This window comes from Pogona vitticeps, chromosome 5, assembly GCF_051106095.1.
Source record: "Pogona vitticeps strain Pit_001003342236 chromosome 5, PviZW2.1, whole genome shotgun sequence".
Classification (NCBI taxonomy): Eukaryota; Metazoa; Chordata; class Lepidosauria; order Squamata; family Agamidae; genus Pogona; species Pogona vitticeps.
In genome coordinates, this window is record NC_135787.1 from 122,716,352 (window position 1) to 122,722,647 (window position 6,296).

The window sequence follows — 6,296 nt, forward strand, 5'->3', positions numbered from 1 at the left end:
TCCTTTCGGGGGCCTCTCTCGGCGTTAGGCTCCTCAGCCTTATCTCCTGGCTCGCGCGAGTGACACGTTTTCCCTTCTGGATCTATCCTGTAGGATATTGCTTCTGGGTATCCATCTCACTTTATTAATTTGTTCCTTAATCATATTGGGTGGGTATTGTAGTCTGAGGAATGCATTTTGTAAATCCTTGAATTTGGAGTCTCTATCTGGTGGGTCTGAGCAGATGTGATTGTATTTGAGGGCTTGACTGCAAACAATGGATTTTGTTGTGTGTTCAGAATGGAAGCTGGAAGCATGCAAGTAAGTGTATCAATTGGCGGGTTTTCAGTAGAACATGGTGATAAGATCTCCATGCTGTAGTTTTACAATAGTGTCTAAAAATGCACCTATTGTATAGATTGTTCCAGGGTGAGGTTGATATTCGGATAAAAGTCATTGAACTCTTTGTGGAATTTTTCTACGGATTCCTTTCAGTGGGACCAGACTAGAAAAATGTCATCAATGTACCTCAAATAGAAGAGTGGCTTTTGGGTACAACAGTTAAGAAAAAGTTGTTCTAGGTCAGCCATAAATACATTTGCATGTTATGGGACCATGTATGTGCTCCTCACAGTTCCATTGATATGGAGGTAGGTTTTATTGTCAACGGTGAAATAATTGTGTATGAGTACAAAATCACAGAGGTTGGTGACTATGTGGGCTTCTTCCTTGTTTTGAATGGTATTTGTGATTACCTTTAGTCCATCTCTGTGTGGGATGTCGGTGTAGAGTGCTTCTACATCCATTGTAGCTAGGATGGTGTTGTTTGAGAGGTTGTGTGTAGATTGAAGTTTTCTAGCTGAATAGCCCTCATTCAGATAACATTTTGGTATTCAACTAACTACAATGTACTCCCTTAGTTGAAGGCTTTAAAGAACAACAGTGAAAGGTTCCTGTATGAGGAAAGAGAAAGCAGTTGCCCATATCACATTCCTCTTTCAAAGTGCAATGACTGAGCAGTGCCTTATAAAATCAGTTCAAGGATTAGAAGGCGGAACTCTGTATTTCCTGTTTCTCCCTGACTGCTTTCCACAGAAATCATATTGGGTGTTTGGTACAGAAACATTTCTATTTTTGATTTTGTATCCCACTTTTCTGATGTTCAGAACCTGAATAAACTTCTAGTGAGGTTCAGGTTCAGGTTCAGCACTATTAGCACTGAATGCTTTGAGGTGTTTTAATTTACAAAGCACTTGAATTACCTCTACTTCTACTTGGGTTTCAAACTTTGGCTGAGTCCAATGCAGATCATTACCTTTTTCTTATTTTGATGAATTCAGAGGAAAGCTATGGCTCAGCTGGGTGTTTGGAAATATAGCTGCTGAACACCCTGAAAATGGGGCCTCTGACTGATACCCTTGGGTACATGATGATATAGTATCTTCCTGAGTCATTACAGAGGAAGAAAGATGGCTTCTCCAGAAGAAGCTTTTTATCGTGCAGCAGACACATTAATAAGCACTCAAGTGAGGTGTAGCTAAGCTTTGGAAGTATCAAGAGTACAAGGAACTCTTGTAGATTCCCATTATTACATTCATAAGTAAATCCCCCACCCAAGAAACATTCTTCTTCCTAACTTCTGAGGCAGTTCTACTTCTGGCAAACCCCACATGCTTATCTAGGCTGTTTCGATCAGTCCTAATTTCATTTCCAATGCCAGGTTAACTAGCGTACTTTAATTTCACTATATGGGTGCCCACTGATTTCAATGACTTTGATACCAAAGACCCCAAACTGAAAAGTTACTGGGAAAAGCGATTAGTCATCTCAAATCTGAATTCTAATTTAACTCCTTCAAAGCCAAGATAATTCATTAATGTACATATTTGTTGTAAATCTTCGAAGGTAAGCAGTTATAGTGGCAGTCATATCACAGCTGTCATCCACAGATACAATTACATTATACTATACTGAATATATTTAAAGCTTCACTGGGCAGCACTGCTTAACAGATTAATTTCCCACAGAAATCTACATCCATTCCTGAACTGTGAATATATATATTCAATCATGTTAGATAATCAATCTGAGCAGAAAACCAATTTTGACTCAATCAAGAATACTTTTAAGCGGGTTACATGAAATCTCTTGCTCAGGTTTTAGTATGTCAACCGGAAGGTGACTAGCCTGTTTATTGACTTTTTCACCAATGCAAGGCTGAATAGTCTAATTAATGATCTTCACTCCCAAAAAGACTTTTATTAACTTGAGAAAACAGAGCTGAATTTTATCAGAATGTGGTGTTGCAGTTCTTCGGCTATTTATGTTAGAGGATCCAGCATCAGAGACCTGGGAATTTTTTTTTAAAAAAAGCCTTGGAAGGTTGTCAAACATGTCAAATCTATTGCTACATTTGCAAACATTTAACTGAGGAAACATCTGGCTTTGCCATTTTATCTGTTTTTGCTTGGCAGTGTAGTGTCACATATGCAATCTGATCTAATTTTGAACTGGAGCCAACTGCAAGAGGTTCATTTGATGTAAAGATGAATATATAGGTTATGTGTTACCATGTTCTCTATCTCTATGAGTTTCTGTTCCAGAAACCGTTCCAGACTGCACAAGGATCTTGACAGAAGCTGGCAACTTGTGCTCCATCCAGATATTGTTGAGTTGCAAAGTGATGCTGTTGCAGTGCAAACTATTTGGAGGAGTACATGTTTTAAAGAATAACAGTGTCATCAACAAAGTGTCTTCCCTTGGCCATCAACAACTGTGTGCCTTTGTCAGGTGGGTGCCATCAATAGATGTGGAGTTGATTTGCGGAGTGAAATGTTTGGGGCAGAGATGTAAATCCTCACTTGTTTCATTCCTCTGTATGGGAATAAGAATCTGCCAAAATATTCTGTTTGCTTGTGGAAGTGTGAGGTATTTGCTGTTTGCCCTGTAGTTGTTGTTGTTGTAGTCGTTTTATAGTTTCAAGAAACAGTCGTCTGTACAAATGAGGTGATGATGGAAATTTCATGTAACTGTGATAGGTACGGCTTTATTTAGATGACTTGCAGTTAGAAGCATTGGATGAGTTGTTTACATCTTTTAGAAGAATCACAATACCAAGTGTTATTGCTTTATGTGGCTGCATGATTTTATTCTCAAAGGGAAATGGCATTAGTTTTGTACAGAGGAATTTCATTCAAAATGGAGGCACCTTGACAAAAGAAAGCTTTAAAAAAAGCTCCTTCACTTGGTCATGAAGCAGAGATGAAGAATCTTTCAGAATTTGAAAATTTCTTCAGGTGTTTTCATCATACTGAGGAAGTCTCAATCAACAATGAGGAATGTAATGAGTATTTTTCATATCTCTTGTCTGGAATGGCAAAAGCACTCCCCTTCTCTCAGTTTCTTGGTGATATTTAAATTCCAACATCTCATCAATCCCTGACATTATTTAAGTAATTACTGTATTTATTCCTGGATAAAAGATAAGTTTATGTGGGGGTGAAATGACTGCAAACCAGCACATCGTTAAGTAAACTTAAGCGATATGAGCCAACAGTGTGATGTGGGTGCAAAAGAGGCCAATGCTATTTTAGGGTGCATTACCAGAGGTATAGTCTCAAAATTCTGCAAAGTGCTAGCTCCCTTCTCTTTTACACTAGTTAGGCCTCATCCTGAGCACTGTATCCAGTTCTAAACACTGCATTTCAAGAAGAATACAGACCAACTAAAACCAGTTCAGAGGAGGGCTATGAGGATGATCAGGGCACTAAGCCCTATGAAGAACGGCTGAAAAAAGTGGACATGTTTACCCTTGAAAAATGAAGATTACTGGGGGGAGGGATATGATAGCACTCTTTAAATACTTGAAAGGTTGCAATACAGAGAAGGGGCAGGATGTGTCTCCTTCATTCCAGAATACAGGACATACAATAATGGTCTCAAGTTACAAGGATCCAGATTTCAGGGGAATATCAGGGAAAAACCTCATTATGTGGTAGAATGCCTGTCCCCGGTTGAGACAGCTCACCCTACTCATTCCTAAGGGTGTTAACCCTGAGGGAGGCCTGGAAGGAGAACAAGGAAGCAGGACTTTTCTGCAGTTGCGCGCTATGTCTGAAATGAACTGCCAACTGAAATTTGCCTGACCCCCACCTTGGTATCTTATTCTTAAAAGAAATAGATGTTTTTTCTGAAAAACACATCTATATCATCAGGCTTCTCAGCATCTGTCAATTTAAGAATTTGCTGACCATCAGCCTCTTACTCAACCACCACCAAATTTTAATCTGTTTAACTTTTGTTTAAATCATTTAATTGTGTTTTGATGATGTTGTTTTCATGTTTTGTGATTGTCCGTAAACTGCTCAGAGTGACCATTGGTTAGATGGGCAGTATATAAATCAAATAAGCAGCATGGGAGTGGAAGCAGTTACCTTGGGGGTTGGTAAGTAGTCCAACACTGAAGGCAGTCAAGAGAAAGTTAGACAACCATCCATCCGATATACAGTGGCGCCTCGCATAGCGATGTTAATCGGTGCGGCAAAAATCGCCGCTAACTGAAAACATCGCTATGTGATTTCAAAAACCCCATTGAAATGCATTGAAACCCCTTCAATGCGTTCCAATGGGGTAAAAACGTACCTTTAAGCGAAAATCCTCCATACGGCAGCCATTTTTGCTGCCCGGTAAGCGAGGAATCCGTCCCAAAAAAGAGCGGGCAGCCATTTTTTTCCAGCGGCCATTTTGGAACCACCGATCAGCTATTGGAAAAAACCTGCTATGTGAAAATCGGTAAGCGAAACATCTTACCGATCATCGCAAAGCGATTTTTTCCCATTCAAAACATCGTTATGCAATCGCTTTTGCGATTGCAAAAAACTAATCACTATGTGATTTTGTCGTTAAATGGGGTGCTCGTTAAGCGAGGCACCACTGTACTTAGATTTGACTTCTTGCATTGAGCACAACCCTTCCAACTCCATAATTCTATGATTTTGTGATCTCCAGATGGCAATCATCCTGGTCAAGAGCTCCACCACTCTTTGATGGACTGGACCTCAGATAACCTATACTCTATGTCTGTGGTCATACTCAAAGGCTTACCAGCCTTGATAGTCTCTGCCCAAGTTTACTGTCCTCTGGCACAGTCTTTGAAATGTTAATTCTTAAAAAAAATAACTAGCTACAGGTGAGACCAAAGTGAATTGGGTCATTTTGAATAATTTCATGTTTTCCTTTCAATTTAAGCCACGAATATGCAGCTCTGAAGTTACATTATTTGTACAAAATGCAAGCTAGACCCCAAATAACCAAGTGTTCAGATTTGACATATTGAGGTCTGAGCTCATTACATGGTTTCTGTAGAAGCCATTGATTTTTTAATTTCTACCATCCACTTGCCACAAATCATGCTATGGACTGAGTAGTAGAAGCAATTTGAAATGTTAGATCTGGACTAAATCATCAAGCTTGAACTGGGAACCAGTTTGGCCTGAACAACTCTGATTAATTTATGCATGGGCAAGAGATAGTTACAGTATCAGAGTCAATATTTCCCTTAATACTTGCTGAATGCAGGACTGCCAAGACAAAAACTGTAACAGGTCAAATTGTTGGTTTACTGAGTAAACCGCTAGGGAGTTGCAATGTTCTGAAACCCAGGACATCCATAGTGATCTATGAAGCTGTCATACTCTAGAAAACAAGGCATTCTTTCAAAATAAGGGACATCTGTCACCCCAGCCTGTTTTTGCAGCCCAGCACAATAACAGGAGCGTGCATAAATATCGCTTCTTGTAATTATTTCTGCATGCGGCCACTTTCTCACCTCGCTTGCTGCGGAGACTGCCGGTAACTCATGACTTCTTTTTAGCTGAGAGTAGAGATGATTTGTCTACCTTTAGAAATGATGAGCATTCTCTCCAGTAGCCATCTGGTGGGGTTGCTGCCCTTGTGCTCACTGTGGGAGGCTGCTTGCTTAACCTTAGTGAAGAAAGCCACCTGCACTGAATCACTGACTAATTGAGCATGTCTTGCCTTCCTTTCTTCTTCACCTAATAATCCATTCCACAGAACAAATGGTTTTGAGTGCCACTGGATCAATTCCACATAACTTAGAAGGGGAAGGCTGGGAAAGGGCACTTTTCTGGACCATAATTCCCAGAACGCTCCGGGACATGACCATACTGACTGAAAGGTTCTCAGAGTCATAGTTGAAAAAAGCAACTTCATAATCCGAATAAATAGCTGGCTGGTGGGGGAGGGATCCTTGTACTGCAATTATTGCTCATGATGGCATACCGACATACTTTTTCAAT